Raw genomic sequence first — 17,011 nt, forward strand, 5'->3', positions numbered from 1 at the left:
TACTGCTGAATGTGTTCTTACTCAAAAATGCATAAAATTCACACTAAATAATGAAACTGCCCTTTCAAAAGAAGGCTAAGTCATTCAGTCACCCAAAAAACCTGCCAAAAACCATAAAAAAGCTTCCTGTAGCATTCTGGAATGCAGAATTTCACCTGAACACCCCCAGGCCACTGCCCTGCAGGAAAGCCCTGCTTGTAAGAAACCAAAAATTAGCACTGGTCTCATTCTTTTCTTCTTTTAAGGTTTTGTTTTGTTGGGGTTTTTTGTTTTGTTTTTTTTTAAAGCTTCAGAGCCTGAAAACTGCTTTGGCTGGAAACTCTCCTATCGAAAATAGAGTTGATAACATCAGGGACAACCCTTAAGGCCTGGAAACTGAGAGCACCAGATCCACGTGAGTACATGTGCTACCAGAAAAGCCTAATAATCCCAACAATTTCAATAGATCTGCTAGATTTAAAGATTAATGCTTTATATAATTCAATATATGCTCTTTTAGAATTTCAGCAATGGCTTCTCATAGCTGAAGTTACATGGGGGGAAAGGGCAAAGCAGTTATCATCATAATCTGATCATTTCATGTCTTATGATTAGCAAGAACTAGGAACACATTGGTCAAACCTTTTGGGATTTGCAGGGCTGAGGTGGAATTTTGCTTATTGATCTTTGTATTGTTTTTATTTTCTTTCAATGTTACGCTCTTAGCATTCAGGAAGTAAGAGAACTTTTGTCTCCTGTATCTTCATATTTGATGGCAGTTGGAGATATTTGGAATCCTCTATTTAATTAATTAATGCCAAAAGGGATGTCAAACCTTGAGGACATCACGCATCTAAGCCCACGTTAACTACACAAATATGTTTGATTAGTGAACACAAGGTTTAAGAAAAATACAGAAACCACATCCACTTGAGTGTCACGACCTGCAGACATTGAAAAATATACAGAATAAAGATAAAAGGCATTCTGACTAGTAACAAAATATTCCTGAGAATTTACAAAGCCCAATGGAGAACTGGAAAGAGCAGGGAAAGTAAGAGTTTCTGGAGAGCAACATACAAACCCTTTCTCTTTAGTAGACAATTTGAAACGTGTTCAGACAAATGGATTTTGCCATGTCTCACCCTGCCTAGCTTTTTAAGGCCTTCCAGGTGTGCTGCATATTAAGGAACTGCCAGGTAAAAACTGTCAATGCTGACAGTACACTGCTCAAAAAGGGATTTCTGTAGTTTGCCCCTCATAGTATTAAAGGTCAAAGACAGCAAGGAGCCAAAAATAGATGTTTCCTTTCCACAAAAAACAAATGTACTGAGCTGTCCACCCACATTCCAGGCAGCTGGGAAAGGTTTAGAGTATGGAAATACAGACTAAAGAGGGTAATCCTGCAACAGCCCAACACGAGTACTACAGCAGATCCAGGCACAAGAAGAGCAAAGGCTGAAGATTTCTCTCAGTCAGAACAGTTCTTAGTTGGCCGAGAAAATGAACAAAATTCAGAACAACTTCTTCAGTGCAGTCCCTTCACTCTAATCAGGAAAAAACAAAACCCAAACCAACAAACTCAGGGAAATACCCAAATCCTGAAGTGCTCTATGAAGAGTCAGAATCTGAACTTCCAAATAACCAGGTTAAAAATTAAAAAAAACAACAAAAAAAAAACACAACCAGGGAAAAAACAATCAAACCAACAAACAAACAAACCACCAGCCTTTTGTTCTGGGGGATTACTTTGTAGTAGTTAATCAGAACTGAGAAAATTCTGTGCAAATGGCTGTAAAAGAGGAAATAAACATTTTCTAGTTTAATTTATTACCCACACTGTAACGACACCAGCAGGATTCTTGCTAGAAAATGACAGTACCATCACAAAGAGCATTCTGCAAGTCAGGCATGCCTGTTGAGTATTTCAAGCTCTAGACTCGTATTTTGTTTGGCACAGGAAAGGCTTCCCTGAGCAGCTTTATTTCCCAATGACTTAAAATGATTACAGTGTCTCTCCTCTATGCTTTTGCTTTGCCATGTCCAGACTGGAGACAGCTCCCTTATTATCTCACAGGATTGTTAGCAGCTCAATAATTACAAAATCCTGACTTCACCAAATAAAACACACTGTAAATAACTATGTGAACTTCCTGCAGCACTTAAACTCTCTCAATACACGGTTTTAACCCTCTTCTGGCAGTCAAAGCTGTCCTCCACTGAGAGAGCAGCACAAATTCAGCACATCCCACATCCACATACACAGGGACTGAGGAGTCAAAGGCTGCAATAGAAGTGGGTGCTGCAAAAAGATTTTGTTTTTAAATCCCTATCTGCAATTTCATTTAGTTTAAATTATTTCCAAAGCCATAATCCCAACTCTTCAGAAATAACTTTGCTTTTCAGTTATCTGGGAAGAAAGCCAGCCTTGGCAGGGATGGTATGATGATGTCAAGAGAAGAGACAACTTTGTCAGAGGCAAGAAAATTTACCTTCAGTTTGCCATCACCTCTAACAAGTTCTTTCTTGCTCAAATCAGAGATTCAGCACTGTGCTGGTTTATGAAGCAGAAAATAATTTTTTTTAAAAGTGTCTAGGGATGAAATACACTTCTTATAAGTGGAGCTGAGAAATGAAATGGTGAGCTAAGAATAATCTGAGATGTTACTATTAATCATGGCACAGCAGCACTGCTTAAAATACATTACTTAATGGGACTTTGCTTCAAACAATGACAAAAATTATTTCCAAGACTAACAAAGTTGATGCAGGCAAAATGATGGGTCTCCTTCCTCAGCTGAGGGAGGACTTACAGTGAAGCTTTTCAGCCTTAGCCTTCAGAGCACATCTCAAACCAAGGAATCTTGCAAAATAAGGCTATCCCACGAGCAGAATTAGGCTGCAAAGGACCCAGGAGTATTTCCTTCCCACATCCTATAGGCAAAGGCCTGTCCTGAAATAGAAATCAACAGTCCTTTATAGACTTGCTCCATCTCTCCCCAGAGGGCCTGATAATCAAGCAGGGCAGGTAAGGCCCCACAAAGCCCCTCACTTTGTCAAAGCAAACTTCTTTCCCATAGGATGGCAAGGACACATTCCCTGCCCAGGAGGGACAGAAGACTCATTTTAACAAGCTCACAGCACATAGCAGAGGCACAATTTAATTTCCCAGTATTTACAACTCTACTCGGTTTTGGAGAATACATAGAAATTGTTTTTTCACTGCATTTCATTCTTCTGCCACCCTGTTCCAATCAACATTTCAACTCTCACAAAGCAACCTCAGGTATTTTTCTGCCTGCAACTGGGAGCATCAGAAATACCAAAACACAAGGCAACCCAGAAAAGCCCTTAGCCAGCTCTGACAGGAGTCAAGACACATTGTTCAACCCCCTTAAACAATGAAGTCAAAATCTGAAAAGAGACAATACAGATTGAAGCTTTTAAAGTGCCAACAGCATCTCCAGAAGGACCTTCTAGAGTACACAGACACTTTATTCCCTACAATCTGTGTCTGCAGTGAACAAGGCACATTTGTGCCTCCTGTAGCTTCTTACCAGCACTTCAGGTTTCTTTATCATAGCATCAGTGATTTTTCCTACAGTATTTTTATTTTTTTTATCCTTTAGTCTGGTCAAAACACCCTTCACATAAGATCCTTCATCCATCTCTAACTTTTCTTGCTAAAAATCTTTCAGAAGTGTTCTTGTCTCTTCACTAAAATAAAAAAAAAAAAAAAAGCCTCTTGTCACTCCTCTACCCCTTTCTCACAGCCTTCTAAACATCCTCCACTGACCTTCCCTACAAGCTTTCCCTCACTTTGGGCAAAGCCCTCCCTCTACCTCTCCTCTCTCTCATACCCAATATTCCTTCCCTCCAGGCTTTTGAAAACCCTGTATTGCTAAAAACTTCACAGCTGTGCAATTTGCACTGTCTGACACTATTTACCGACAGTAAATAATCCAATTACTAACTTCTGGAACCATTTCCATTACATGCCATCCACAATGCTAAAGCTCCAGGTGAAGCTTCTGCAGAGAAGGTTCCATGCTCTGGAACTTTCTCCTTAGCACAAACACTCCTATTTGAGCAGCAATTATAAAGCCCACTCCGTGGGCTTCAAGTTCACCAGGAACTTGAGACAAGTATTCTCTCCAAGAGCTCAAAGTAATCCTTGTCTCAGGATAATACAAGTCATGCCAGAATTACCCAACCAAAGTTTGTGAGTTTAAAAAGTAGGGGTCATGAATCAGCCAGGAGTAGAATTGTGCTCATCACATTTATTAAGTCCAAAGTATGACAAGGCATGGCACAAGATGACATTCTCCAGTCATTCCAATAAAACCTACCCTTCCCAACGAAATCCTGATTTATGACCGACACTGCTACTCCAGCCAAGCTTTGAAGTGTTTGAGAAGTGCTCTCTACTACTAAAGATTAAAAGAAAAAAGCAGAGTTAAAAATATTTATCCTCTAAAGGAGGGTTAACCCCCTTTATTTGCAGCCTAGCAGGAAAAAATGAAAATGCACCTCTTACAGCCCAAAATCTTAGAAGGGCAGGGGACAGAAATCAGTCACTGTCTTTTCTTGGCAATGTCCAGAGGTAGCAGTGTGTGATGGTGCAGTCATTGAGGAGTCCACTTAAAAAACACCCAGAATAGCAAATTCCACCTTTAGGAGCCACACAAAGGAGCCGATTCAAGGTGAGGAAAAAAAAGCCCGAATCATCTGCAAACAACACAGTCTAATTTACTGCTCCCCAGAGTTCAGTCTGTCACTCCTCCTGCTCCAAATATAATCACCAAAATCTGATTTCAATAATTTGTAAATACATGTGGAAGCCCTTCCCCATCTGTGGGTTAATTGGTGACTCATTTCACAGCATTGCTGAAGGATTTGTGCTCTTCCCTTCTTCCTCATGCTAAATTCATCGCTCCATTCTGCTGTGCCAGTAAGCTTTTCCACGCTAGCACTGGCTCATCTGTTGCCATAGCAGCCACGAGAAACAGAATGCAACGTTAACAAAAGATTATTTGCCCCCTCCCCCCGTAATTTATTTATATGCAAGTAACCCACTGAGAGCTGACAATAGCAATGACTTGTCATTCACACTACAGCAAAAAGGGTTTTTTTACTTCCCCCCCCCACACACACCACAGATGCTACCAAAAATAACTTAAATTCCTCTGAAGGGGGAAAAAAAATCCTGAACTGTTTAGGATTAAGGAAATGCAGCAGCAGATCGGTATACGATGCTGATTTGGAATTAGAGCTTGGAAGCAAGAGGCTTAACACATACACTGCTTGAATATCCCTCTCCAGAAAGCTTTTCACTATTTTCAACAGCACCATAAGAACCAGTGAGAGACTAAACCATTAGGAAAAAGCCTAATTCCAAGTATTTATATCTAACTAAAAACCTATGGGAAAAGGAAAGCAAGCTAACTAGAGAAAGGCATAAAGCCTTTTGAAAAGTACCTGTTCCTGATGCACTTGTTACCTGCACAAGTTGAATTCAGCTGTTCAGATATTAATTCCGGTTAAGAAGTGTTTGGCTGAAAGGAGCTGTTTACAGATCATGAGAGACAAAGTCAAAGTGAATTGTGACCTGGTTCAGGTGCCTCTGGTGTCTCAGCAAACAGCCAGGCTGGATAGCAGGATCCACCATTCCGGAGCAAACCTCTTTGTCTGGCCACAAGCATAGCAAAATCCTGAGCTAAATACAGAACCTGGAACAAAGTTCTGGTCAAAACATTCCAGGTAACCTCCAATTCGTTGCCTCCCAGGTCTAGAAGGTTTGGTATCTCACACACATCTCTAAAATATCTGCAGCCTCTGCCAAAGCTTGGACTTTAATGCCAAAATGAGAAATCCTAGTATTTTCAAGGCATAATGGCCACCTCAGCTGAAAGATCTTATGCTGCCTTTAAGTGGGTTTAGAACTTGATATATTAAACAAATTGTGAATTAACCAACACTATAAAAGTAAGAGAGCAATATTAAGAGAAATGAGAGCAGAACACTAAACAATACTTTAGGTAAATGTATTCATAGTGTGTGGTTTGTGGTTCTTAATGGATTACTAGAAACATACATACACAGTCCTACACTATTGTGAAGCAGTTTTTCCAAAGACAGCTCAGAATAGAGGCACACCTAGTTTCAACTCCACTAAAAGTTCATAAAGATGCATCAGTTTAAGCCAACTGGCCCTTGAAACTCACTGGTTTGGTCTTCTTTTTAGAACAGGAGTAGGAGCAGCCCCTCAGAGACATTTAGTTTGCATTAAATAACAAGTCAGGTGTGCCTGGTGCACGGTGCCTCCAGGGCAGTGCTGGTATCAACTCACAATGGTATCACTGCAAAGCATCTGTTTCCTTCGGGTGTCCTCTGCTCTGCAGATACCAATGGAAATTCAAGGAAAATGAGACAGCACCAAGCTCAGCTAAATTCCATCTCATTCCACATCCCTACTCTCTGTCAAAGACTTTACAATGTAAATGTAAGGGGACAAGTCAACAATATAGGCTACCAACTTCTACTACCACCCCAAATTTCTCGTTATCCTATTTATTCTATTTATTTTTCCAGCCGTGGTATACACGGTAGTCACTTATAGGAATCTGATTCCAGGGAGGGCAACAGATTGGAACCTCCCTGCAGAAAACCACTGCATGAGAGATGGGAATATTCCACTTCCTGTTCCACATTAAAGTCATAGCTCCAAAGTTTTATGTATTTTGTGTACAGACTCTGCAAAAGAACAAAATAAGATGTGGCCAAACAGTCAGAATTTAAAATACTAGGAAATAATTAAAAAATAAACATGACAAAAATACTTTGGAAAAAAGATTAGTTATATGTGACTTCTGCAGCTTAACCACCACAGATGGTTGTTTTTGTTGTTAAATTATCTTAAAACTGGAAGCTGCAGCAGCCTGTTAAACAGCATACAAACAATTTAAGGCACTTTTACAACTAAGTAGTTCTTCCTTGAGCTTCTTTATAGAGAGAATATATGTACTATATATATATATATATATATATATATATGGAAGAGTAATATTTAAACTAAAGAACAAGGAGCTGAGAACTAGAACATCGACTGTCTTATGCTGGGGAGCAGTTCTCTAGAAACCTTGACTTGGCAAAATCTTACTGAGCCAGGTCTAGGTAATTGAGTGCTTGACTTCAGTAAAATACCTGTGTTTTAGATAAAAAATAATCCCAAAATGAAATAACACCTGGACAGCCCTTGGCAGACAATGCCTCAAAACAAAGATGATGCTGCAAAGTTGAATACATTTTAAATATCAGTCTGGGAACAAAGAGAACACTCATTTGCCAGCCAAGAAATTCAATTTTTAGGCAAGAAAATTCCTATACTTTGCTTATAGTTCCCTTTGGAACATTCTGCATTCTCCCCATTATTTGATTCTAAGTATCAAATATACAACATATGAATTAAAAATACTCCCCAAAGGAAATGGGTTTCATCATTGCATATCTTCTGACTAATTTCCTAAACAGCTCAATTAGAGAAAGCCTTTAGAATGCTAGATGAATTTGGGATGATTAGTTTGCCAATAATCAATGTTTTCATATCTTTTGGAGCTTTTAAAACCCAAAGTGTGCTGTGCAGAACCATAAAATTTGAGCTGCTGGAGGTTTATGTTTGAAGTAATGCAGAGAAACATTTGATTCTGAGGCCTCCAGGCCCCATTTTCCAAGACACACTTGGGTTTATGAGCAGCTTGGAGCCTATGCTGAGCATTTCTGACTCCATCGGTCGAAGGAACAGATTCCACACACACACAGAGGGAAGAAAGAGCCTGTGGGAACCATCCTTTGTGGCCGGAGATAAGGGAGGAAGGACCAACTTCATGCAACAAACAAAAATTATTACAAGCCCCAGAGTAAACAAGTATTCACAGCTGGAATAAGCATCTGATCCAACCCACAATCCCACCTTTGCCCAAAAGTCAAGAGTTTAATTTGATGTCACCAAGAGCAGCTGGAGGAAAGCCAGGAGATAATGAAAATGTACAGATCTTGTTTTCCAAGTAATAATTCAAAATCCTTTTCTACAAGTTCTGTGTGCCCAGTGCTTCACTGTGGTCTTTGAATATAAGTGCTCCTGCAACTTTCAGTGGAAGCAGAAAGCATTGCTAATTTTCATTATAATAATGAGAATTCTCCCCTCAATATATACCCTTATTCAAATTTTTCTGTAATCGAGGCCATCCATCCCTTTGCATCATAAACTGCCACCACTGTTTTGTTCTAACATCCATGGAAAACAAATCATAACTACAACATGCTAAACAGAGACAGGTCTCCAAAGTTGTTAATTTAAAAAGTTCCTCTTTCTAAAGTATTTGCTGCAAGGCATAAATTATTCTACTTTAAAAGAAGACTTTTAATGCCATGATTTATTCAATGTGACTATAGGGTAAAAAATTCTGAGTCACCAAAAACACTGAAACAAAGTGGACTATTAAAAGCTCCTTCCAATACACACTAACACACATTTCACTAATTTAATAATCTAATAACCTCAGTAAAAGCTAAAGACACACTCCAGGATTCAGCACTAAGGAAGAGTGAGTACAATATTCTGGCTCTCTTACCCACTTCCATTTGTGCTTGCCAAATGCACAGGGCCAATTCCAAACAGCAATACACATAAAGTAGACTGTTCTCAAAGGAATTCAAAGAGACAAGTATGCTCGTTTGCAATTCAAAAACCCACGTTTTCTCACGCTCAAGTGGTGACCTCCTTAAATACACAAGTCGCTGAAGAGAAGGTGAAGCCAAAATCCAGCGTTTGTCAGATAAAATAATCTATATTTAAAGAGGCAAGACCAGACAATATAAGCTTAAAAATTTTGTTCTAATAAAAGGAAAAAGACAATGGAAAAATGGAACTAGTGTGGCCTGAACTCAAACAGATTTTCAACATCTCTTGATGAGCAGAGGAAGGTCAGCACGGTAAGTCACCCAAATCTGGCAGGTTTCTGACCTAAACTCTCTCTTATCACTTGAGCTATGAATGTTCTGAGATGTCTTCTGGCTCAGACTGAACCCAAGCCACTTTTTTTCCCCATATGTTATCTTGGTGAAGTCATTTCTATATAGTTCAACTACAGAAGTGGGGAAGAACTATCAAGTTTCCTATTCAGGAGAAAAAAAAAAAATCAAATCTGAAAAGGTAACAAAAGGGAATAGCCAAGCATGGGGAAAATGCCCTTTTACTCCTGAAAGTACAGAGTAATGGTAGAATTGATAAAAACCAATAATATCCTGGTTTACTTCTCATTTCAGCTCAGCATACTCTTCAAGTTAAATCCATGCACTCCCCTGAACGCCTGGTTCATGCTGATGGCTCAGCACTGCTGGAGTACGGTGCTAAATCAGTGCATCTGCAACTTCAATGAGTAGTGGCTACAAAGCAAATCATTGCTGAAATGTTTGGCTTTCTGCATCTCCAGAAATGTGAAGGTTTGTAAAGGGAGCTGAACAAAACCCACTCACCTGAAAACTTTCCCTTTCCCATCAAGTCAGTGTAGCTTATCCCCAGAGCTGGAAAGGGCTGAGCCTGGAGCATAGGCTGGGCTGGCCAGATTCTCGACTACTGCTGATAAACCAGGCAAAGGATTCTTAAAAATGGATTTTTAAAAACAAGATGGTCAAATTATTTAAATTGGACACCAACTGGTTTATTAACAAAGAAATGAAACTGAAACAAACCATAAAAAAAAGTCTTTAAATAAAACCATGTGAGGAAGATACAGCTCTAAAGTTCTGTTGGTCTTGAATGCAAAATTTCAATGACAGTGATTTTATTTTTCCTGAAATGCTGGGAAAAACATTGTTTCCCATCCCCTCCATGCATTTTAAAAGTTTCTGAATGTATGAATTATGCAAAAGAGCCCAATTAAAGGATTCAAAACGCTCATTAATAAAGGCTTCAACTAACCTCTCACAAAAAGCAAGTAGAGTGACCAACAGCTCTACAATATGAAAACAAGTTGGTTTCAGGGGTGGTTCGTGTCAGCTCAAACATCCTCACAAAATTACTCCTTCAGACACTGAATGAAAAATCCTTCTTTGACTTGGGTTCATCATCCTAAGTAATATTCTACAACACATCCTCCTGGTACTCACACAGGAGTATCATCATGGAAACGATGAATAAAACTGTCACTATTGACACCTGCCTCATCCTTCTCTCTCTGTTTAAAGCTGACAAGATCTTACTTAGGAAATTTCAGCTATACATGATGAAGGCACTGTGCTTTCTAAGACCACAAGTTACCTGGTAGCTTCTTGAAGCTTTTAAGGGAGTAACAAGAGGGAAAAACCACCAAAGCACCACAGTAAAATCAGTGAGAGGCACAGAAAATTAATTTTCTTTTTAGAACTACCTTCAGCCAGGAATTTTTTTTCCATTGTATCATTTCATGCTGTGTCATATTCATTCCACTAAGTTTTGCAAACCTCACATCACAAGCCATATAAAGAATGCTTTCTTGTCAAAGGAGAAAAAAACATTTAACAGCAGTGTGCAAAATTAGCAATGCCAAGATTGTGGCTTCAATCCCTGTATAGACCATTCACTTAAGAGCTGGACTTCATGATCCCAGTCAGTGGGTCCCTTACAATTAAGAATATTCTGTAATTCTTTGAAAAGTGGTGCTTTAACAATTCTAAAAAGAAAGAACCAATTATCACCAACACACATGGAAAGTAAAAATATCCTTTAGAGAATTATCTCCAAAAAGCAGGTAACTATGAAATCCCCTGGGGGGAGATTAAATAGATAAATAAATTGATAAACAACACTATTTGCAGCATCTTGCTTGCCATACCATAGATTTTTTGGTCCTAACAAATCTCCATTTACACTTGGGAGTGTTTTTTTCCAAGACTTCAGGGACTGGAATTCCCTCTAAAAGTTTTCCCACACTGACCTCTATTTCAGTACTTGGGAGACCTTGGAAACACTACACTTTGAGTATTGATTTTACCAGATGCTGCTACTTCTTCCTAAATGCTGGACAATTTCAAACCCATTTGAAGTCAGCAGGAGCACAACTGCAGGAAAGACACACAGAAATTTAATACTGAACTCAATGCTGTTGCTGCTGCCCAACATGACAGGAGTAGCTGGGACTTATTTCCTGGACTTTGCAACATGGTCTGGGGTACTGCTAACCCAGAGAGCTCTGGCAGAATCGGGTTAAGGAGTGACAACATGTGCCAGCCTTGGGGGACAGGAAGAGGCACTGAGATGATAATCTGTCACTGCAGCTGAAATAACTTGATGGCTCATGGCTTAATACCATAAACAAACACTGGGGGAGTATCAAACCATTGGTGGAAAGAGTTAAAAAATATATTAAGTAATAAATTTAAATTTTCTTTTCTTTGTAAAAATGGAAAAAAAGGGCAACAAACCACAACTATCAATCTCCTAATACAGACTCTAAAAATAAGCCTACCCTGAGTTAAAGAAAAAACAAAAAATACCCACAGATGCAGAAGAAATGAGACAGATGGTGACTCTTACAGAGGAGAACATTCGTGCTGAACAAACATAAATATGTTTTTGGTCAATAACATTTAAACTGTCAGCACAGTTAAAAATTACTTCAAGATTCAACCCCTTCGACTGTCCCTACAATTCTGTAATTCAGAAATATTGTTGATAACATTCAGATGACAGATACCCTCAACAGGTGGCCACTCACCTTGATAGGTGTCTGCTCCAGCAACACCAATTCTTTAACATCTTTTACATTTAAAATAGTGATTTTATACCACAGAGGTGTCATGGTACAGACCAGGTTTTAACTGTGCAGGGCATGTGCAGGATTGCTGCACCCAAAATATACACTCCCATTTCATCATCTATGAAAACACACTTCTCTGTTCTTCAAAGGACTGCAGCACAAATCCACTCAAAGTTCACCAGAAGAGATTCAGAGATTTGCAGAAGAAATTGAAAAAAAACATAAAACCCAAACAAGTTGCCTCAATTTTACACTGCTGACCAGTTCCTCAAAAGCTGGCAATATAAAGTAGCAGCCCTATATTTTTAATTAGCGTAAAATAAAATTGCTTCAATAAAAGCACTTCAGGAATCTGCATTTGTAACTTGATTAAAAAACAAGCCAGCCACAGACAAGTGATTTATTTGTTCAGAAGCTGATTTTGGAGCATGTTGTAGAAAGACTTAACATGGGTCTCTATTGATCAGTCTTGCTATAAATGAAGAATGTTAGATGAAAACCAGTTTCCCTTTTGGCTAAATTGGGAAGCTATTAAGAAAATTTGTCTCATCAGTCATTAGACTTTCCTGCTCCTCTTGCTTCAAAGTAGTATTTTGGGCTATTTAAAGCAACAGTGAGTTTGAGGAGATGTCAAACCCTCACACATCAAAGCATGCAGAAGCGTTACTGCTCTGTCAACATTTCCTCCAAAGGATGGGCATCAAGGCTGAGGAAAGGTTTGTTAATGCCACTTCAGAGAGATTCAGCCCCACTTCCAAAACATGGCCATCTAATCTCCCCTTTCTACACTAGGAAGAGAGAAAAAAATCTAAAAACATCTAATAACCTGGCTAAATAAATAAATAATCTGAAATAAAAAATAACATTAAATTCATTTGACAACCGTTCTTTTCTTAACCTTCAGAAAGGTTTCGTTTCAGAACCTTAGGAAAATGTTCAAATTCAGCCTTCAGGTTCTGCTGAAGCAAAGCAGCACATTCTGCAGTTTGACAAAGAAGTTTGAGGGAAGTGAATGTGGCCACGCTTTAGTAAAACACAGAATCTGATACATCCTGAAAAATGCACCAGCAATGAAGGAAAGACAGGGACAGAGGTTCAGGGCTGCAGTATCCAGCTGGGTTACAGCTGTGACCCTGGCAGGAAGCTGCTGCTCCAGAACAAACACTATGGAATCAGACCTGAAATTCAAGGAAATTCGGCTTTGCAAGAAAGTACCAACTGGAACTGGGTCTGGTGAGCCTCAAACACATTTTCTTCCTGCTGATACCTTAAATTGGCTTGTGCATTGGTTTGGAGGCAGCTGGAGCCTCGAGGGAATCCCTTCCTCACGGACATCCATTCCCTACAGAAAGCCTGGGAGTTTAGGCACTGTCACACCTGGACCACGCATTTTAATGATGTTGCTGCGGGGCAGAACTCCCAGCTGAGGGTCAACAGGGTCCCAGTGACATTTACATCACAAAGAAGTCCCATCAGCACTGAGAGAGTGGCCCTTATGGCCACTAGCAATTGGCTGTCCCTGTGCTATCCCTCTTTTTGGAACGGCTGTGCTGTGAGCACAAGGTCTCTCCCACTTGGTGTGTCATTTTCTACTTCCACTGAACTCCAAGATCCTGCAAAGAACACTTACAGACAGGAAAAGGAAGAGCCTACCAGACTGATGACATTGCAATATTCCTTCAGGCAGGGAACCTTTTGATACCACAATCAGCTGATTTTACGATGGCACCAGGTTTTTAATTGCATAACTTTCAATATGCAGGGTAACACTGTCAAATTTACCTCAAAACACTGACAGTTTTCCTGATTAACAACAAAAACGTGTCATTTGGCACACAGGATAGCACAAAGGCCCACTGGGTGAGAAGGGGAACATGTAAGGCATATTGGTTTATGCCTCCATGAAGGCATGCAGTTGTGTTTACATTTTAAGCTTATTTAAATGTATGGCCTCTGTAAGCAAAACCAGCCCTCATTTAAACACTTTGACAAGGATATTTTTATCTAGTTAAGAAAGCCCCCAAAACTTGTCTTCTGTATTTTAAGCATCAGACTAGACACCTATGTTGCCTCCTTATTGTGCAGTTCTAACATCCTTAATCTCTTCTGCATGTTATAAACACTGGCTTGAAGAAACAAATTTATAAATGACAAATCCACACAGATTTTTCTGTTTACAATCTCTTAATCTTCACAAAGCTTCCAGTAAGTAGAGAATATTTTTCTCTATTGTGTAAAAGAGCCTCACACCACAAAGAACTTAAAACCTAAGTAAAACCTCCCTTCCTTTACATGCTGCTTACCATTTCCATTGAAAATATTACAAATACCAACATTTAGCATCCTGGAATGAGATTCTCTATCCATATAGCTGGGATAGAGTGGCAGTACAGGATGCTGGTGGAGGCTGGACCTTCACTTCAAAATTTTCAGCCACCTTAACATTTAAGCAGCAGCTTTAGAAGTCTATACAGGTTTACTGCTTAGAGCTTTGACCACCATTTTCCTTATGACTCAGGGTAAAAAAGAAAAGAAAAAGGAATAGTAGCACAGGCAAGGAATGGGGGAGGATAAACATTTATTTCTTTCTCACTACAGGAATGTTCACAACTCAGAGTGGGGCAGATCCTGACACTTTTATGAGGATGTAGACCCACACTTCAATAAGAATGTTCCCAGTGACACTGGAGGAGGCAAAAGTAGAATTGGAGCAGAGGAAACATCCTCAGTGTTTGTATACATTCCTAATTTCTCTTTCTGTGAAGTTGCAGCCTCTGCTAAATGACATTAATACAAGCCAGAGAGATGGAAACAAACTTAAAAAACACAAACCATTCTATATTTCTGTGTACATTTCAGGTCTTTTTTTCCTGTCTCTTTTATGTAAATCTACACCTGAGCATTTGTTTCACTTCTGTTCATGTTCTTAAGATTTGCAGTTCTGCATATAAAATGGAAAAACTCTCAGTATTTGTTGAAAAAGCAATAATATAAAAGCAAATAAATGGTATCTTCATTGCAATATCTGCACAGGCCCAGCTGGAAGATATCAAACCCACCAGCAACTTCCATGGTACTAAGAGTTGTGCCTGGAAAAGGCCAGAGCATTTTTCTCTCTTTAAAGCATTTTTATTTCAACATCTCCCACCAGGGCAAAAAGGACTGATGCACACTTTGTGAAACTCCATCATTTCAAACCTCCATTTGCCCAAGTTTTAAGATAACAATTTGTCCCCTGTTATTTTTTTCTTCTTTCCCTACAAACCAGACTTTTAACAAAAAAACAGCACCTCTTGGCATCATTTCTTCATCTTTACTAACATCATCGCAAAAGATTGCTATTCCAGGGGAGAACTAGGATGACTTGGAAAGAAGATGTTACACCAGGCTGTATTAGCAATTTTTCCAGTCCAGTAGTTGGCCTGGTTTCCATTTCCACATCATAGGAAGGTCTGAGACAACATACCTTGGAGGCTACAGGTAAAAAGCTAAGAGAGATTTGCAAGTGCTTGGTGCTACTCAGCCCTTGCAACTCTAAAATCTATTTATAGAATAAAAAAACTGAAGAAAACAAACAGTCACAAACAGATGGGACAAGCAGAATAAAAGGAAAGTGTAAATTGACTTGGCCAGAGCAATGTTGGAAGATGTCTACAAATATTTAATAGAGCTAAATGTTTAAAAAAGAAAATCATTGCCCTGTAAGTTCAGACTCTGAGGTGGTCAATAGCACCGTATGCCACACCATATGTCAGTCAGCAAACAACCTTCACAAATCATCTATCAAAAACCATTCTCTGAATTGTCTGGATTTCCCCACACAAGCAGAACAAGCAGTGACACAAGAAAATCCACACACTGCCCATGCATGAATCCTTTCAAACACCAGGCAAATACAGGGCAGGAGTTCAGTGTTCAGAAGGTGTCAATCTACTATACAAAAACCAGTGCCACTGATACAAGCAGAGTTAAGACCACACTCACTGAACCCACACATTACTTCCATTTGAAAGAAAGACTTTTTTTTGCCACTGTCTTAAGTGACAAGAACAACCCAAGTGCTTTGGAATTACTGATTTGTTGGACTTGCTGAGCTCAAGAGCTACTGAATCAACTGGAGAAAATCCATGCACTGCTTCTCTGAATTTTACAAGGCCTATTGTATGGATTTGAACACAACACAGATTAGTCTGATTTAGAATAAGCGGCATCTGGGAACAGAACAAGTTGCCAATTAATTTATTTAGGAAAACTGAATATAACAGGGAGACCTTTCAGATCTCATCCATACACTGTCTAGCCCTTCATACAGTACTTTGTCTAGCAACGTGCTAATAAAATTGCAGGCAAGAATTAGAAGGCTTAGAAGTGAATACTTTAACCCATCTATACATGCCCATGAATTAACACGACAAATACCTCCATCTTCATTTCCAAAAGTCCTTTTTGGGTAGGTAAACTATCAGTAATACTAATGAGGAATGAGATTTTTCCTCATTTTAAGAAGATACAAGTGTCACCACACTCCCAGAAGCTGGCTCTGGTGCGGCATGATGAATGCCTTGCAGGGAAAGAAGAAAAGACCTTTCTCAGGAGATGTGTAAGCACACAATTAGGGCCAGAAATTAGTTCAAGGAGGCATGAAAACCCCACAACAAACAACTCCTGGGTCTTACTGTCATCTCACTGAAACTGCTATTTGCATAAATAGCTTTAAAAACTTATGAAAGGTAGGCAAGTTCAAGAATTGCGGTCATTTTTAACCAGAAGCATTTCTGCAGTGTGTGCTTCAGAAAGGCAGCAGATCTCTGCCTGTCCCAAAGTATATGCCATGGGATTTCACTTATCAGTTATCAGACACAGCTGGTCTAGAACCACATGTTTGTTTAGCAATCAAAACCTTTCCTTATTGTCACAGTACCTGGGAAACTGAAATATACAAATTATTTTCCCACTTGTTTGTTGACATTTAATTTTTCCCTCTGAACACCTCTGAGAAGCCTCCAGAAATTAAGTACTAAAGTCAGAGAAGGAAGACCTAGAGAAGATTTTACACCTCATGCATTGTATGGGTTATGGGGTTCCAGTTCCCTAACAAAGATATATTGTGCCCTCTCTTACAAAATTTGCTGCTCTAATGTCGCCCTGAAAACTCAGCTTCTGAGCTTGCTAACATAGTTTTCTAAGACTTTCCCAGGACAGTGACTGTAAACATAGAGATAGGTATACATTCCTTC

The 17,011-nt window shown here is 39.3% G+C and overlaps 1 protein-coding gene across 1 annotated transcript in view; it reads right to left on the bottom strand.

The window, feature by feature from the left end:
- ARHGAP32 (Rho GTPase activating protein 32) overlaps positions 1-17,011 on the bottom strand; it is a 236,175-nt gene that overhangs the window by 207,677 nt on the left and 11,487 nt on the right. The gene's annotated exons all lie outside the window — the stretch shown is intronic.

This window comes from Parus major, chromosome 24 (assembly GCF_001522545.3).
Source record: "Parus major isolate Abel chromosome 24, Parus_major1.1, whole genome shotgun sequence".
NCBI lineage: Eukaryota > Metazoa > Chordata > Aves > Passeriformes > Paridae > Parus > Parus major.